Consider the following 18,168-nt stretch of genomic DNA (forward strand, 5'->3'; position numbering starts at 1 on the left):
TCAAGAAAGCTATTATATCAGGGTTGGTGCTGTGGCATAGCAGGTTAAGCTGCCACCTGCAGTGCTGGCATCCCACATGGGTGCTGGTTTGATTCCTGGCTGCTCCACTTCCAATTTAGCTCCCTGCTAATGATCCTGGGAGCGTAGCAGAGAAGGGCCCAGGTGCTTGGATCCCTGCCACCTACATGGGAGACCTGGAAGGAGTCCTGGCTCCTGGCTTCAGTCTGGCCCAGCCCTGGCCATTGTGGCCATGTGGGGAGTGAACCAGCAAATAGAATATCTTTCTCTCTGCATGTCTCTCCCTCTCTCTGTAATTCTGCCTTTGAAATAAAATAAATACATCTTTTTAAAAAAGACAGTTATTATTTTACCAAGCATTCTTCTCTTTTATAAGCTAAGCATCTCTGATTTTTCATGCTATTGTATATCATGATTTCCAGCTATTGCTAGAAAATCAGAATATTTTAGGATTACAAAAAATAAAAAGTCAGTTAAATGAAGCTTTGGATTAGAACAAGAACAAGGAAAGGGGAGGGAGTTGGACTTGTAGTAGAAATCTTTCATGTCGTCTTGATTAATTCTCACAGCCGTGCAATGAGATAGTGTTAGTTAGGATTTACCCCCTAGAGGCCGGTGCGGTGCAGTGAGCTAAGCTGCCACCCGAAATGCCACACATCCTATATTAGAGCATTGCTTCCCGTCCCGGCTGCTCCGCTGCTGGTCCAGCTGCCTGCTAATGTGCCTGAGAAGGCAGCTAAGAATGGCCTAAGTATTCGGGCCCAGACTGGGCTCTGGGCGCCTGGCTTTGGCCTGGACCAACCTCAGCTATTGTGGCCATTTGGGGAGTGAACCAGTAGATGGAATATCTCTCTCTCTCACACACACACACACACTCTCTCTCTCTTTCACACTCATACTCTCTGTCAATCTGCCTTTCAAGCAAATAAACAAATCTTAAAAAAAAAAAGTTATCCTACAAGTGATAGAAAACCTAAGTTAAAATGGCTTAAGCAAAACAAATAATCAAATAAGGATCCCAGAAGTCTAGGAGTTAATGCTGGGGCCGGCACCGTGACTCACTCGGTTAATCCTCTGCCTGCGGCGCCAGCATCCTATATGAGCACTGGTTCCAGTCCCGGTTGCTCCTCTTCCAGGCCAGCTCTCTGCTGTGGCCCGGGAGGGCAGTGGAGGATGGCCCAAGTGCTTGGGCCCTGCACCCCATGGGAGACCAGGAGGAAGCACAGCGCCGGCCGTAGCGGCCATTTGGGGAGTGAACCAACGGAAGGAAGGAAGGAAGACCTTTCTCTCTATCTCTCTCTCTCACTGTCTAACTCTATCTGTCCAAAAAAAGAAAAAAAGAGAGAGAGAGAGAGAGAGAGAGAGTGAGTTAATGCTGACCTTCAGTGTAACTTGATAACTTCAGTGTAACTCAAAATTGCCCTTGGGCCTTGATTTTCCACCTGCCAGGGAGGCACTCTTCTGTCTTACTTTCATTCTTATTCAAAAAAGTTGATGACTCCTGCAGCTTCAGGTTTACTTCCTCCCAAGTTCAAGTTCACCAGGAAAGTTCCAGAAAGATTCTCACTGTATCCCCTTGGCCTTGACAGCATCACTTGCCTGTCCCTGGGCTAGAGGCATGGATAACATTGTTGGCCAAGCTGGCCCTGCATGTTCACCCCTAAAACTAAGGGTGCTGGCATCTCCACCCAACAGGTAAGAGCTGTGTGTAGGGAAGAGGCAGTTCCTCAGAAGAAAATCTGGGTGCTGATACCCCCAAAAAAGTGAGAATGGAGCACCAAATTAGCCATGTCCACTTATTTATTTAGTTTTTTAATCCCTCATTTAAATAAAGACCAAAGCTGAGCAAGAGGGAGCCCTGTGTCTAGGCTCACTGATTAGAAAGTAGTGGAGCTGGGATGTATGTGTGCTGGACCACAAGGCTGTTCTTTTCGCTCTCTCCCCACAGCAGTATCCCCAGAGTCCGGAGACGTTTTGCTGACTGCAACTGAATCATAGTAAATGCATTTCTACGATTCAGTAACTTTGAGTGACAGAGTAACTAATGTTAAGCCCTAGTGATTGATAAACTCCCCCGTATTGTTTGAGCTAAACTATGCGTTTCATCCGGAATTCCTGGCAGTGGTGTTGGACCAACTCCACGGTTGGTCAGCGAGTCCACGAGCATCTCTCCTGAACTCAGGGGTGATGTGCTGGGGCCCGAGGCCAGCCCCTGCCAGGGATCCCGCCTGCCAGGGATCTGTGTCTTCAGCAGCCTCAACAGGAACTGTCCTGTCTTGGGGACACCAGAGTGGAACCCTCTGCCGTGGCTGCTGCTCTAGGGACAATGTGTGCCTACCAGAGCCCTGTCTTAACCGGAGCTGAGAATTCTCGGTCACTGAGGCACCAGGCCCTGCTGTCACTCTCCCAGATATTTCACACAGTTTTTTCTTGCCTGTATGGCCAGGGACCTTTGAAATGCCAACCTCCACAGAGCTCAGAAAGTCTAACCGTGTCCCTTATCATAGCAGAATAAACTCTGATCCGGCTATGCATGAAACACATGCATAGGTGGAATATGAGTCAGCTTGCGATGACCGTGCATCCGTGTTGCCGACTCAGAAAAGCATAATGTGAGAACAAAGGCACGTTGTAGAAGGAAGCCTGGAAAATCGTGGTCTTATTTGTGGGCCTGCTTACGGGGTAAAAACATCAACACATATACAGGTGTTTCAAGATGGTACACCCTTGGAGGGGGGGCAGAGGACCCCAAGAGGAAAGAGGAAACACAGGCACTCACCTGTGTTGGACATTTTATGTTCTCGGCTGGGTGGTTGATACCACCAGAGATATTTGCCTGATTACTATCAGGAAAAGATCTGCTAATGAAACATGTCTTGGTCGTGGTCAGGCTTCCAACTCTCGGATGCTTTATCAGTTGGGAGCTGATGGCAGACGTAATCCCCTCTGACTTCCTAGCTGTGCAGCCAAAGGAGGGCTTGCAAAATCGGTCAGGAGAAGCAGTGTCATGGCACAGCCGGTGGAGCCTCTGCTTGTCGTGCTGACCGCCCATATCAGAGCACCGGCTTGAGTCCTGGTTCCAGTCCAGCTTCTCAGTTACACCTGGCAAGTAACAAATGATGGCTCAAGTCCTTGGGGCCCTGCCACCCACATGGGAGACCTGGATGACGTTCCTGGCTCCTGGCTTCAACCTGGCCCCAACCTGGCTGTTGTGGTCATTTGGGAAGTGACCCAGCAGATGGAAAACCTCCTGTTGTCTCTCTGTGTCTCTCCCTCTGTCTATGTTATTCTGCCTTTCAAATAAATAAAAAATCCTTTAAAAAAAAAAAAAAAAAAGAACCAGGAAGCTGAAGTTGCCACCCTGAGCTTTCCGGAACAGCCTTCCATGCAGAACAGGTGTCAGGAAGCGAAGGGACCACTGCCTTTCGTCATTGGGACGTTGCCAGCTGGGCTGGGAAGCTGCCATGGAAAACCCGGACTCCGTGGCAACAGCACTCGCCGAGGGAAGCCAGGCAGGCCAGAGACGCTGCTTCCTCCTCGTTCCCTGGGCAGACACAGAAGCTGGGACCTTCGTTTGTAACCTTCTGGACTCTGAGTGGAGAAAGATGCACTAGGAGCCAGGAGATGTTGCTACCCATGTTTATCGAAGGAGCCAGGCCATCTCATCAGCCCCTCTCTTACCACCTCCTACCCCCTGGCCCTGCAGCCCCTAACGTCTACCTCTGCCCCCACTCTGAACGCCCACCTCCTGCCTCTGTACTAAATTGGGGTTTGCAATTGGAAGGATGCAGTGAAAAGTAAGTTCAGTAGGCACTGAATATGAATGAGATCCGGAGAGACGCCTGGGGTCACACTGGACTAGTCAGCTAGTGGTCCCCAGGCAGGTGCTAGTCTTTGATGGTAAAGGAACTTGACCCTGGCAGCAGCGGGGGTGGGGGGAGCTGGTGTTGTGGCATAGGGGGTTAACACTGCCACCTGCAACCCCAGCATCCCACCTAGGTGCCAATTTGGGTCCCGGCTGCTGCATTTCTGATCCAGCTCCCTGCTAATGTGCCGAGGAAAGCAACTTGAGCCCCAGCCACACAAATGGCGGCAGTGGCCGGAGCTGGGCTGATCTGAAGCCAGGAGCTTCTTCTGGATCTCCCACGTGGGTGCAGGGACCCAAGCACCTGGGCCATCCTCCACTGCTTTCCCAGGCCACAGTAGAGAGCTGGCTCAGAAGAGGAGCAACCGGGACTCGAACCAGAGCCCATATGGGATGCTGGCACCACAGGCGGAAGTTTAACCTGCGACGCCACAGGGCCTGCCTCTCCAGCCATTTCTGAAGGCCTTAATGCTTACAAATGCTGACCAACGGCTGACCAAAGCTCTCCTCCAGTTTCTTATCTGCAAAGTGGGGTGATGATGAAGAGGAGGACAGAAGCCCCTCATCTGGCTGTTGGGAGGAGTCAGTGAAACGGACGATAGCAGCAAACGCAACAGAGCTCGCTATCGCCCAGGACCGTGAGGCGGGTGTTATCAGAGCTTTCAAACAGGCCATGGAAATGAGGATTATGAAAAGACTATGCATGGATTTCATAGTTTTTGCACCAAAATAACTTATCTTTTAATTCCATTTGTCTGCAAACCTCTCGAAGTTCCCTCCTAATTCACTGAACTCCCACAGTGATGGAGATGGGTCATTTTGTGGTTCTCATCTTACAGGTGAGGGAACTGAAGTTCAAAGCCAAAGCTCTGGCTCCTGCCTACCCACGGTCACTACACCAGGCCTCTCTGAGTACCCAGGAGGCACCTCGTGAGCCACAGGAATCTTCAGCTGTTAGTTCCGGGGAGGGGAGGGCGGCGGGGGAGGGGGAGCCGGTAATGAAGTCCCACACAGGGGAAGGGCAGATGTGTCCCCAGCGTGGGCCAGGGGCCAGGGCACAGCTGGGCTGGGCCCCTGGAGGCAGGTGTGTTATCTGCTGCCCAGTGTTCCCACCTATGATAAGGAGTGAGGCAAGCGAAAGGAGGAAGAATCTACAGGAAAAGTAGCTTTGATTTTTTATCAAAAACTCTGCGTTTTCTGTTTCAAGTAGCAGCAGCCCACTCCTCTGCCCTAAATAGAAAACTAGTGCCCCTGCAGGCGCAGGCTGGGAAAGCAGACAGGCCCCGGGGAGGACCCTTGGGGATGAAGCCCTGGAGGCGATGGACGTGACTTGTCCGTGACTTCTGCTGGAGTCCATGGTCCTGGCCCCTCCAGGAACGATGCACACCACCCCTTCCTCTCCTAGGAAGGGGCCCCCAAGTGCCTGTGCTCCCTTGTGCCCGGGCTCCTGGCTCGCAGCGGGAGGGCAGAGCAGGAGTGTGCAATTCTAACCAGAGACCTCTCTTTGGACATGGTTCTGAGCCTGCCTGCTTCTTTCTGCTGCTTGCCAAGAGGGCCTGGCAAGTGTCAGGAAGTGTTAAGGGCGTGTTAGCACCCAAGCGAGACTTTCTTTTGTGCAATATGTGGACCAGGGCACTTCAGAAAGTCGGCGACAAAATGGAATGAAAGGATGTTTATTTTGGTGAAAAAATTCTTGAAATCCAAGCGTAGTTTTTTCTGTTTTTTTTTTTTTAATTAAATTTTTATTTATAAAAAGGGAATAAACTTAAAGTATTTCCTATATACAGTTTTAAGGGAACAGTGCTATTTCCCACCCTTCCCTCCCTCCTGCCCTGCTTTTTCATGCTATGCGTTTCCATGAGCTTTTTTGCAGATCCTGTGATACAATGACAAAGTGTCAGAATTCAGGCGGAGAGACAGAAAGGGATGGACAGAGACACACAAAGAGAGAGATCTCCTGCCCACTGGCTCACTCCCAAAATGCGCACAACAGCTGAGGCTGGGCCAGGCTGAAGTCAGGAGCCAAGAACTCAATCCAGGAACCAAGTACTTAGGCCGTCGTCCACTGTCTGCCCAGGTGCATTAGCAGGGAGCCGGATCAGCAGTGGGGCTGGCTGGCTTTGTGGTGTAGTCATTGAGGCCACCTGCCACACCGGCATCCCATACGGGCACTGATTTTTACTCCCATGTTCTGCTTCCAATCCAGCTCCCCGCCAGTGGCCTGAAAAAGCAGCAGAAAATGGGCCAAGTGTTTGGGCCCCTGCCATCCACATGGATGAAGCTCCTGGCTTTGGCCTGGCCCATCCCCAACCATTGCATCCATTTGGGGAGTGCACCAGCTAATGGAAGATCTCTCGCTCTTGCTCTCTCTGTGTCTCTCCCTAACCTGTCTGTAATTCTGTCTTTCAAATAAATAAATAAATCTTAAGAAGAAAGATGAGGAGAAGGAAGAGGAGGAGGAGGAAGAGGAAGAAGAAGTGGGAGAGGAGGAGGGGGAGGGAGGACTGGGACCTAAACCCAGGCATTCAAATATGGATTCGGGCATTCTGAGGTGTGTCTAAATCACCTGACCAATGCTCATCCCAGAATTAAGGAACTCTTTCTAATAAACAGGTATTTCCTTAAATTCAGCTGTGACAACAGATTTGAAAAAAACAGCAGTAGAAATGTAAGTAAAAAATGTTCCTGGCGCTGTGGTAAAGCAGATAAAGCTGTCACCCGCAGTGCTGGCATCCCATAATGGGTGCCGGTTCTATTCCTGGCTGTTCCACTTCTGATCCAGCTCTCTGCTAGGGCCTGGGAAAGCAGAAGAAGACGGCCCAAGTCCTTGGGGCCCTGCACCCGTGTGGGAGACCCAAAGAAGTTCCTGGCTCCTGGCTTCGGATCGGCGCAGCTCCGGCCGTTGTGGCCAATTGGGGAGTGAACCAGCAGATGGAAGATTCTCTCTCTCTCTCTCTCTCTCTCTCTCTCTGTGTCTCTTTCTGCCTCTGCCTCTTTGTACCTCTGCCTTTCAAATGAATTAATGAATCTTAAAAAACATTACTCAGTCTTCAGATAGTGAGTGCTTGGTGAGTATACACATGAGAAGACAGGGAATTATTTTGTCGCTGTCTTGTTCCCAGCGGGTAGGAAGAAGGAAGACCTGAGGCGCCGGCCGTGAGGAGCTCCCCGACCAGGCAGGGCCCTCTACATAATTTATAGGGTTCAGTGCAGAAGGAAAATGTGGCCTCTTGTTAAAAGCATAGTAAGAATTTCAAGATGGCGACAGGGGAGCGTCCATGCATGCATGAGGACTTTCTGAGTGTGGGGTCCTGGGTGACTGCACAGGTCACACAGACCTGAAGCTGACCCTGCCACCAGGGGAGTCCCCCCCACACAGGGAGAACATCGGGTGCTGGGCCATGGCCAAGCTCCTGAACCCCCTTTGTCATTCCAAGAAGTTAGTGGAACAGGGCAAAAGTGATTTCTGTGGACTAGGATAAAGGAAGCACCGTGAGCTTCTACCGCCTGCCTTTCCTTCTTCCTACCTACAAGCATTTATTGAGCCTCTTCTCAGTGCGTGGGGCACTGGGTGGGACATGAGCCCAGCCTCCAAGATGTCCACAACCCAGGGAAGGAGCTAGATCTGCAAGCAGACAATCAAAATACCCGGTGATTCCTGGAGCAAGGCAGTTTGGGAAGGGTGCATTTGGGAAAGTGGCCCCAACCCGGCCCGGGGGAGGCGAGAAAGGACCGAGCACAGACCCTGTAGATGGTGGAGTGCCACAGGCAGGTGCTGGGAGCCCGGTTATGGCCCTGCGCCCTGCCAGTTGGCACAGAGAGGAGGGTGACCTACAGAGTGAGCTCAAAGATGCAATCCCTGCGGGTTAGTGACTGACTGGAAAGGGGGGTGTGAGAACACGTTGACGTTGAAGGAAGATTCTAGGATGACTGATGGCTTCTGACTCTGGGCAGATAAATGGACAGGAGAGGAAAGCCAGGTAGGAGGACAAGGTTATGGGGGCTGTTACTAATTCTGGAAGCCAGCAGAGACCCTGGGAGAACTACGGGCCACTGAGTGCTCTCCGTCTTCCCCCACGGTACCTCTCCTTCTCTTTGCCCCATCCTAGCCGCTACCACACCCCAAGACCACAAAAGACTCTCTCACATTTTTAGTAGAAATATGGCAGGACTGGAAAAGTAGGAAGGGAAGTAACGTGAACAGACTGGTTCTTTTACCCCGGAAGCAATCAAAAGAGCACAGCGTGGGGAAAGGGAATTTGGGGCTAACAGTTGTTTCTAGTTCTGTAGTCAAGGATAGTCATTCTTTTTACTATTATTATTATTATTATTTAGGATTTGTTTCAGGGCTGGCATTGTGGTGTAGTGGGTTAAGCCAGCATCCATACGGGTGCTGGTTCAAGTCCTACCTGCTCCGCTTCTGATCCATCTCCCTGCTACTGGCCTGGGAAAAGCAGCAGAAGATGGCCCTAGTGCTTGGGCCCCTGCACACACGTGGGAGACCCAGAAGAAGCTCCTGGCTTCAGCCTGGCCCAGTCACTGTCATTGTGGCCATTTGGGGAGTGAACTAGCAGATGGAAGATCTCTCTGTCTCTATTTACTTTCCTTCCTTCCTTCCTTTCTTCCTTCCTTCCTTCCTTCCTTCTTTCCTTCCTTCCTTCCTTCCTTCCTTCCTCCCTTCCTCCCTTCCTTCCTTCCTCTTTCTTTCTTTCTTTCTTTCTTTCTTTCTTTCTTTCTTTCTTTCTTTCTTTCTTTCTTTCTTTCTTTCTTTCTTTCTTTCTTTCTTTCTTTCTTTCTTTTTCCCTCCCTCCCTTCCTTCCTCCCTCCCTTCCTCCCTCCCTTCCTCCCTCCCTTTCTCCCTCCCTCCCTTCCTTCCTTCCTTCCTCCCTCCCTTCCTTCCTCCCTTCCTTCCTCCCTCCCTTCCTCCCTCCCTTTCTCCCTCCCTCCCTTCCTTCCTTCCTTCCTCCCTCCCTTCCTTCCTTTCTTCCTTCCATTTGTTTATTTGAAAGGCAGAGTTACAGTGAGAGAAAGAGAGATCGTCCACCTGCTGGTTCACTTCCTAAGTGGCTACAGCAGCCAGGGTTGATCCAGGCTGAAGTCAGGAGCCGGGAGCTTCATTTTGGTCTCAGATGGGTGGCAGGGCCCAAGCACTTGGCTCATCTTCCCCTGCTTCTGCAGGTGCAGTAGCAGGAAGCTGGATTGGAAATGCAGCAGCTGAGACTCAAACCAGCACTCATATGGGATGCCGATACCACAGGTGGCGGCTTAACCTTGCTGTGCCACAACACTGCAGCCCCAAGGACAATCATTCTAGAACAATCTGTTTTTTTTTTTTTTTTAATAAAAACAATTTTCTTAGCTTTTATCACCAGGCTATTTAGAAACTTATTTACTTCCACCTTTAACAAACTGTGATAGATGAACTCAGGTTCTTAAACTGAATGGTGGGGAAGGAAGATCTTTTTAAATTGCAGCTGAAAAAAAAAATCGAAGCTGATTCTTTACATTAAAAAAAAAACCCAATGGCTTAATCCTTTTATAGTCACCTTGTGTACACAACACAAGTCCTTGAAATGATTCACAGGAGTAGAAGACGGGTGGCAGCCCATGCCGTTCTCCTTCCTGAGAGGCCTTTTGGGCAGATTTCATGCATTCTTAAAATCGTCACTAATCAGATGCGGATTTCCGGAGCCGCAGCCCCGCCCCCTGAGCGGTCATTAGCTCGAAGCGACCCCGCGTGCATTTCTCATTTCCCACTTTATAGGCCCGTTAGTTCCACCTCAGCGGTAATGGCGGGAGACTACTCAGGTATTCGGATATGCGCACTCACACTCCTACTCTGCCCGCGGAAGCGGTCCTTTGAGAGAACTTCGCAAGGAATTCTTGTCAGTTGAAACACACGCTGGTTTTCAGGGTGCCCAGCCATGGACTTCTCACGCAAGTCCTGTTCTACCTTCCATGCCGTGCGGAGGACCGCGAAGCTTGGTTGTCACCTCCACAGCCAAGAGCTCTCCTTGGCTTGGCTTTGGGAATCTGGTACTGCACCTGCCGGGCCTGAGCTGCCTCCTTCTTGTACTGTTGCTATGGGGAGATGGAGGGATTTTCTCTTTCTTTCTTTCTTTCTTTTTTTTTTTTTTTTTTTTTTTTATTTGACAGGCAGAGTTAGACAGTGAGAGAGAGAGACAGAGAAAAAGGTCTTCCCTCCATTGGTTCACCCCCCAAATGGCCACTATGGCCGGCGCTGCGCCAATCCGAAGCCAGGAGCCAGGTGCTTCCTCCTGGTCTCCCATGCGAGTGCAGGGCCCAAGCACTTGGGCCATCCTCCACTGCACTCCCTGACCACAGCAGAGAGCTGGCCTGGAAGAGGAGCAACCAGGACTAGAACCAGGTGCCCATATGGGATGCCGGCTCCTCAGGCAGAGGATTAGCCAACTGAGCCACAGCACCAGCCCCATGGGATTTTCCTACCGACCTGTTGTTAAATGAGTGATCACACGCCAATGGCTGAGGGAATTTGCCTTTTGAGTCCTTGTCACTGCACCTTGGAGCGGCTGGGAGGATGAATCACACAGCCCTGATGATACATTCGTAGTTCTCTTCTGGCTGCCTTGGGGACCTTGGTTTTCATCAGAGGCCAGGAGTATGTGTCCCCTGAGGCTCAAGGGTCTGAACCGCCTTAAAAGGCTTCATACGTGGAAATTCCTGCCATTGCTTCCTGTGGGCGCCCACCCCAGGGTGTTAGACTCTGTCTCGGATGGGGTTTAGTGTACAGATGCTTCCGGCTCACGGTGGGCCCCGCTCTAGGGCCTGGAGAATGACCAAACGGAGTTGGCTTCTAAAATCTTAATCAGGCACCTTCTGAAATGCGATTGCTCACATTCCTGTGGCATATGGAGCGAAACTGGAATCTGCTGCCACATTTTTTGCTGGAGGCAGGCAGAGGTTTTATAACCACCCTTTAGGGGGAGATGCCAGATGCTCAGGTTGTGGAGAGAGTCAGTAAGTAGCAGGAGAGTGCGAACGGGGCCATAGACTATACTCTGGAGCCAAGGTGGACCGATCGTGTCCCTGGGGGAATCACTGGGAAACTTCTTGGCAAAGTATCAGACTGTAAAAGGCTCCACTCTAGCTAACTTGCGAATGACAGGGCTTGGAGCACAACAGGACTAAAAAGAGCTGATACCGACAGTCACTGGGTGGTTATCAACTCTCGCATGGAGGGGCAGAGCCCTGGATCACTCAACCAAGGAGACTAGGACGGCCTTCTCCACCAAGAGCCTGCAGCCCAGGGCTGGCAGAGTTTCTGGGTCCTTGTAGCCTCCAGGTTGGCTGCAGGATGTGGTCACCGACATACCGCAAACCCTCCTCCTGGGATCCGGGAATCCTGAGCCTACTCAGATATCTCTCGCACAAAGGAATGTGGTTGGTTGTGCTTTCTTTTCCCCAGCTCAGGGGAGCCTTTGATGGCTTTCTGGAGTCTTCCAGAAGGGAAGATGCGCTTCTGGGGCCCAGGAGGGAGGGGTGAAAACACAGGAAATAGGAAGACAATGAATGACCTTCAAGGTCTCTCTCGCAGTCTGGTCTTCTGTGATCTGCGGTCTAATTCTCCCCTGACCCCAGGGACCGCCATCTACTATAGCACTCCCATGTATGCCCACATGTATTCTGTACTTACTGCTGTCTAAAGTGACCTTGTTCTTGAAATGTTTGCTCGCTTACAGTCTCTTCCTCATCCAGAATGCAAACCCTGAGAATCTCCTCTGTCTTGCACACCCTCCACCCTCCGCACCTAGAGAGTGCCTGTTCTATGGCAGGTGCTCCACCCCCATTTGTTGAATAAATGAAGGAATATATGAATCTACCCAGTGTGAGCTTTCTACAGAGCCCCACTCTTTTAAAAACAATTCGACATTTGGCTTAGAGCTCACTAAAATGAGTTATTTAATTTCATGCCATCTGCAGATAGAAGATGATCAGGAAATTAAACTCACTTTGAATAACTCAGGGACGTTGCCTATTACACTGGGCTACCATTCAGTCCTATTGAGTCCACGTTGCTTTTCTTTTTTTTCCTCCATAGAAATCACTGTGATGGTTGAAGCTTTGGTTCTCTCTGCCCTTTGTGTCATTCCTCTGTTCGTTTTGGCTGTTGTCTCAGCTCTTTTCTTTCTAGCATCCAAGTACCTACAGCAGCTGTCCTATTCATTTATGACTTTGATGGATGCTGCCTAGTTGAGCTGCCAAGAAGCGAATTGGAAATGCAAAGGGACTGTGTCCAGCTTGAGAAAGGGGACTCTCTTGGCAACCAGTGCATGTATGAATGTTGGGACGTCCTCAGCGGCACTGATTTAACTTAACCTAAAGATGTTTTTCCCCGCCTCTAGTTCATGGAGGATAAGCCAGGATGAATTTGGGTGTGAGCAACCGAAACTTTGGCAATCTCAAGTGGGAGGGGTAGCTCTTGTTGGATCCCGGTGGAAAGAGCCCCTAGGATGGAAGGTTTTCTGTGTCACCCAGGAGCTCACAGTCTACAGCAGGAAATTGAATAAAACCAGTTAGAGACAGTAACAGAAGAAGCGTCATAACGTTTTCTGTTGCGTCCCCATGTTCACTATACAATGCTACACGAGCTAGGAATGCTGAGTGAGGGATCCCTCTCTACTGAACCACTCATGGTGAACTTTTTTTTAAATGAGATGGGATTCAGAGACTAAAGGGGCTTATAATTTATCTAAGGAGTTAGGACAGGGTGAGCAAGGCTCAGGGGATAATATGAGCCTAAGAATGGGACAGGACCCTATGGAGTATTTGTAGGGGCAAGTAAATAAACCAGACTGCAGTAGAAGCTTTGCAACCAGGAACAGTGGGAGGCAGAGTTGGGAAGGTAGGCCAGACCAGATTAGATGGGACTTTGCATGCTGGGTTAAGGACTTGGCGTGACAGCCACAGCTGAGCAGTTGACATGGAAGGACAGAGTCATGTGTTTAACCAATCCTTGCAGTCTGTTGAGTAGGCTGTGCACGCATACCTTGAACCCTCAAGGTGTGGCTTGCCCTCTGCATCCTTCAAAAATGACCAAGGGCAGGTTGGAAAGCTGGTATCCAGTTTGAAATGAGACTAAATCCTAAGTCATAGACAAGTGAGATTGGCCTAGTAGAGACTGTCTTGTCCTTGAACAACGGCCAGTCATCCCAGATAACGATCAACATCGTGGTTAAGATTTATTACACCCTGACTATGTAACAGATATTCTTCCAGTAGCTTATCTACATTTATTCATTCCTCTTCTATATACTTCCTGATTTATAGGTGAGGAAACAGGCACACAGCTAGACACTGGGAGTCCTGGGGCTCCAACTCAAAATCTTGTCACAAGTTCTGAACTCTCAATTACTAGGGGTGGACCCCATATGTTCGAGGGCTGTGGGAAAATGGGACAGCCCTGGAAGCAGAGACCAGGGACAGCCAGATCCAGATCTTTCCAGGGCCTGGGAATTGTCAGGATTTGATCAGTTGCTTTGCAGATGCCATTCAAGGACTTTCAAGGCAAAGTTGTAGGCTTCCTATTTTTTCAAAGGCTGTTGGATAGATGGATAGATGGATGGGTGGATGGATGGATGGATATGAATGGACCGAAGAAGGGCCTTTGCATATTACTGGGAAATTCACATAATGGCTCAAGAAACCATACCCTCATTGAACAATAAATACCCTACTCATGTGAAATTATTTTTTAAGAAGGATCTATCCCAGGAAAATAGGAAAAATCAATGAATAGCTCTTCATTCCAACTAATTCTTGATGGCCTGCACTTAGTATTTGAGAATTCGCCCTTTAATATGTTGACTCTTCACTCAAAAATGTGCATGTGTTATTCAAGGTCAAAGTTTTAAAGGACTTGTTCCATGTTAGGTGCTGGAGATATAGCAATGAGCGGGACAGAGGTGGGTCTGTGTATTTCTGCAATTACGTAAGTTATTTTGTGAGAAAGAGCCTATCACAAGGCCTAGCAGTAGGATATGCTCAAATAGTGCCTGCGGAATGAATGAGTGAAAATAAAAGCAATTCTGGGATGGCTTAGCACAGATACTCAGAAAGAACTTCATTGAGTGTTTTCCAGCCTCTGTCATTTGCATACTAGCAGTATGACCTGCCACGTACACAGACTGCATTACTTCTATTTATGGAATACTCATTCTTAAAGTCTGATCATTTGGCTTTGGACTAAGATTTTTACTTGAAATGAAAGCATGCCGTCACTGTAACAGTCAGGAGATCTCTGTGGCTTGCCAGTGTTACATAGAAGTAGCCTTGAGACAACACATACTGGAAAAAATGAAACAGTGATGTTGCATTCTAGCCTGATATGTCTGCCTGGGGAAGTTTCTTTCTCTCCCTTCCTTCCTTCTTCCCTCCCTCCCTCCCTTCCTCCCTGCCTTTCTTCTTTCCTTCCTTCCTTCCTTTCTCTTTTTTATATATATATATATTTATTTATTTGAAAGGCAGAGCTACAGAGAAGGAGAAGCAGAGGCAGAAAGAGAGGTGTCTTCTATCCACTGGTTCACTCCCCAAATGGTCACAACAGCCGGAGCTGCACTGATCTGAAGCCAGGAGCCAGGAGCTTCTTCCAGGTCTCCCACACAGGTCTCCCAGGCCACAGCAGAGAGCGAGATCAGAAGTGGAGCAGCCGGGACTTGAACCGGCGCCCATATGGGATGCCGGCACTGCAGGCGGCGGCTTTACCCACTCTGCCACAGCACAAGCCCCTGGGGAAGTTTCTGAGCCTTTGACCTCCTCTCTATTGTTTACACAAAGAGCTGATTGGGTGTTAGAAGAGCATCAAAGACATGCTGGCATGTTAATGAGACTTTCTTTGGCACAAACTATATACAGTGACAGGATGTTACATAGAATTAGGGAGATTTTTCAGTGAGGGCACACCTTATTAAGTTCAACATGGACTACATAGTCTGAAAAAATAGCAGTTGATGGACAGGCAAAAATTATTCACTCAGTCTTCAGGGAAGGTGTGCTTGGTGGACAGATCATTAGAGGACACAGCTTTGGTCCTCCTCATAGCTGTGCGTTGATTTCCTAGGGCCACCAGGCAAAGACTGGAGGGCCAAACTGACTCAAGTATATTTTCCCACAGATCTAACAGCCGCAAGTCCGAGATCACGGGGTCAGCAGGGTCGGTTCTCCTGAGGCCTCTCCTCTCCTTGGAGACAGCCATCGCCCCCGTCTTCTCTCTGTCAAATTCCCTCTTACTTTAAGGACACCAGTCATTCCAGATCAAGAATCACCCAGAGACTTCCTTTTAGCCTAGTGGCCTCTTCAAGACCCCATTTCCAAGTACAGCCACATTCCGAGGTACTGGGGCTTAGGACTTGCACACACGAATTTCAGGGGCCTACAATTCCGCCCATCACCAGCTGTATCCTTCCTAGGGCGAGATCAATGCTCGGCGTGTGATAGGTGCTCAATCAATGTTTGCTGAATGAAATGAACGGAAGGATGAGTGGAGAGTGCTAGCTGTTCCCAGTGAGTTCAGAGGTACGAAGGATCTGCTTTGCCAGTTATAAACTAATGCATTCGTTGCTCATTCGTTCACTAAGTTTATATCTAGGAGGAATGGTCTTGGCTTCTTTCTCTGTCTTCATCTTCTTGGTTTCACTTCTGATCAAGTCATATGTCTCCATCTTTATCAAATACCCAGGAATCCTTGGCAAATTGCCTACGTATCTGAAGACCCCGATCCGGCCAGGACCTAATAATTTCTAGAAAGCTCTGGACCTGCCGATCCCTGGCTGCACACTAGAATCACCTGGAAACTTTCTTAAAAATTCTACTGCCTGAGCCTCAGCCCAGATCGACTGAATTGGGGTCCTAGGGAGGAGGCCTGGGTATCAGCCCTTTGTCAAGCTCCTCACCTGATTTCACTGCGTAGCAAGCACTGAGCCAAGAACACCGTGCTCCTGTGAGTCAAAGTCCAGGGGTACCCACACCTGCCTCACTCTCATTTCCCTAAGTGGAGACGCACGTGTGAATGCATTCAACCCAGACTCATTGAGGACCGCCGCGTTAGCTCTTGGGAGAAAGCATAAATATTACGTGCTCTTAAACAAAAAGCCCTCCAGTCTTAGGGGAAAATCCGAAGTGTGAGTGCTTTCATTCATGGATTCATTCATTCATTGTCTTTTATGTAGCAGGCTTGGTGCTGAAGATAATGGACAAGAAGTGAGCAAAGAACCGGTGCTCCCCCCTTGGGGCTGGCAGCAAAGGAAGAGCTACCTGATAGAAATGTGGGCTGTTTGTTGTAGAAAGCAGGTCCTCTAGGGAAACAGCAAGAGACTGAAGGGGAGGGGGAGAATCTCCATGAGAATTGGATGCAATAAATTGAGAACTCAAAGAGGAAAGAGTCAGCTATTCCAGTGTAGACTTCCCAAGGGCAAAAGTCAGGTTTGTTTTATTATAATCCCAGCGCCCAACTCCTGGTATGCATTCAGAATTTTTGTTGAATGAATTCATAAGTAAACAGAGGGTGGAAGGGAGGAGGAGCCTACACACTTGGAAAAACAAAGGGAAAGTTTTGTGTATTGGAAGCAAGGAAAGTCAGAAGGAAAAATCTCAAGGTTTATGACTGGGAGGGGTAGGCTAGGCTAGAACAGGAGTCTCATAACCCAAAAAAATAGAAATAAATAAAAGAAGCTTACATGTTGTCTTGGAGCTAAGAGGAAGCCACAGAAGACGAGCAAGACTGGGTAGATTCCTGCTGTAGAGAATCACTTTGGCTGCCATTTGGGACTGGGTTGGGGAGAAAAGTTAAGTAACCGGGGCCCAACATGGGTGGTGACGTTCTGCTCTAAGGAGTAGGGAGGTGGGGATTATCCAGGCAGGTAGATGGGGTTGATTGACTGACTGGTTGATTGACTGGGGTGAGGAAGGAAGCAGAGCTGAACCCTGCAGCAGCTGGTTTAGGAAGCTTGGGAGACAGTGACGCCATTCCCTAAGAGGAAAGCACTGGAGGCAGAACAGAGTACGTGTGGGGTGAAGACACAGTGTTTACATTTTTTTCCTTTTTGGAGAGGAAGAGAAACAGAGAGAGAGTTCCCATCTCCCATCTCTGGTCCACTTCCCTAACGCCTGCAATGGCCAGGACATCAAAGCTAAAAGTTGAGAACTCGATCCAGGTTTCCTACATGGGTGGCAGGAACCCAACTACTTAAGCCATCATTGCTACTTCCCAGGAAGTAGTTACAGGAAGCTTGAGATAGCAACCAGAGACAGGGACTGGTATTCCAGTGTGAGATGTGGGCAGCCCAACTGCTTGGCCGAATGCCTGCTCCACACAGCGTTCATCTTTAGCCATGTTGAGTCTGGCTGCCCAGGGCCATGGATGTGGAGCTACCCAACAGGCAGTGGGTGGTTGCCCTGGGGGCTCAGCAGAGAGGCTTGAGCTGGAGGCAGAGGTGGGAGGGCTCTGCATAGCTGAATAGGGGACCACTGAAGCCACAGGCGTGGTGAGATCCCTGGGAAGAATGTGCACCAGGGAGACAGGGTTAGCTCAAGTTTTGCAACTGCCTGGGCTGGCTGTGCTCAATTAGCTGTTGTAATGCTGGAGGCCGGCCCAGTTCCTCCTTTGCTTGTAGGATGCTACCAATCATGAACTGACTTTTGGGACTTGCCAGATCTTTTATTTTTATTTTTTCATGTATTTGAGACACAGAGCAAGATCTCCCATCTGCTGGTTCATTCTCTTAAATGCCTCCAACAGCCAGGCCAGTGTTGGGTCAGAGCCAAGAAGTGGAAGTTCAAGCCAGGTCTCCCGCAAGGGTGGCAGCAACCCAATTACTTGAGCCATCACCACGGCCTCCAGGGGCTGCAGTGGCAGGAAACCGGAGTCAGGAGCCAAAGGCAGGTTTTAAACCCAGGCACTCGGTGTGGATACAGGTATCCCGACCATCAGGCTAAATGCCCACCTCTGTCAAATATTTTGATGATCGCAAATAATGACTACTGTTTGCTGAGCTACCAAACACATAGAAGCATCTTGGCGTGTGTGAGCCTGTGGCTTTGGGGAGATTGTTTAGCTCCTCTGCTCCTGGCTTTCCTAACCTTTCAAATGAAGCAAAAAGTGCTTACTCCGTAAGACGGTTGTGAATGACTGACTAAATGTGGGCTCTTGGAACAGCCTGCAGAGTGTTGCCAGCACACCTCGCATCTGCCCTTTGTCACCTTTCCTCCTGGTGCTGTTTTATCCTCCTAATTACTCAGGAGGAATTAAC

This window comes from Oryctolagus cuniculus, chromosome 2 (assembly GCF_964237555.1).
Source record: "Oryctolagus cuniculus chromosome 2, mOryCun1.1, whole genome shotgun sequence".
In the NCBI taxonomy this organism is placed as follows: domain Eukaryota; kingdom Metazoa; phylum Chordata; class Mammalia; order Lagomorpha; family Leporidae; genus Oryctolagus; species Oryctolagus cuniculus.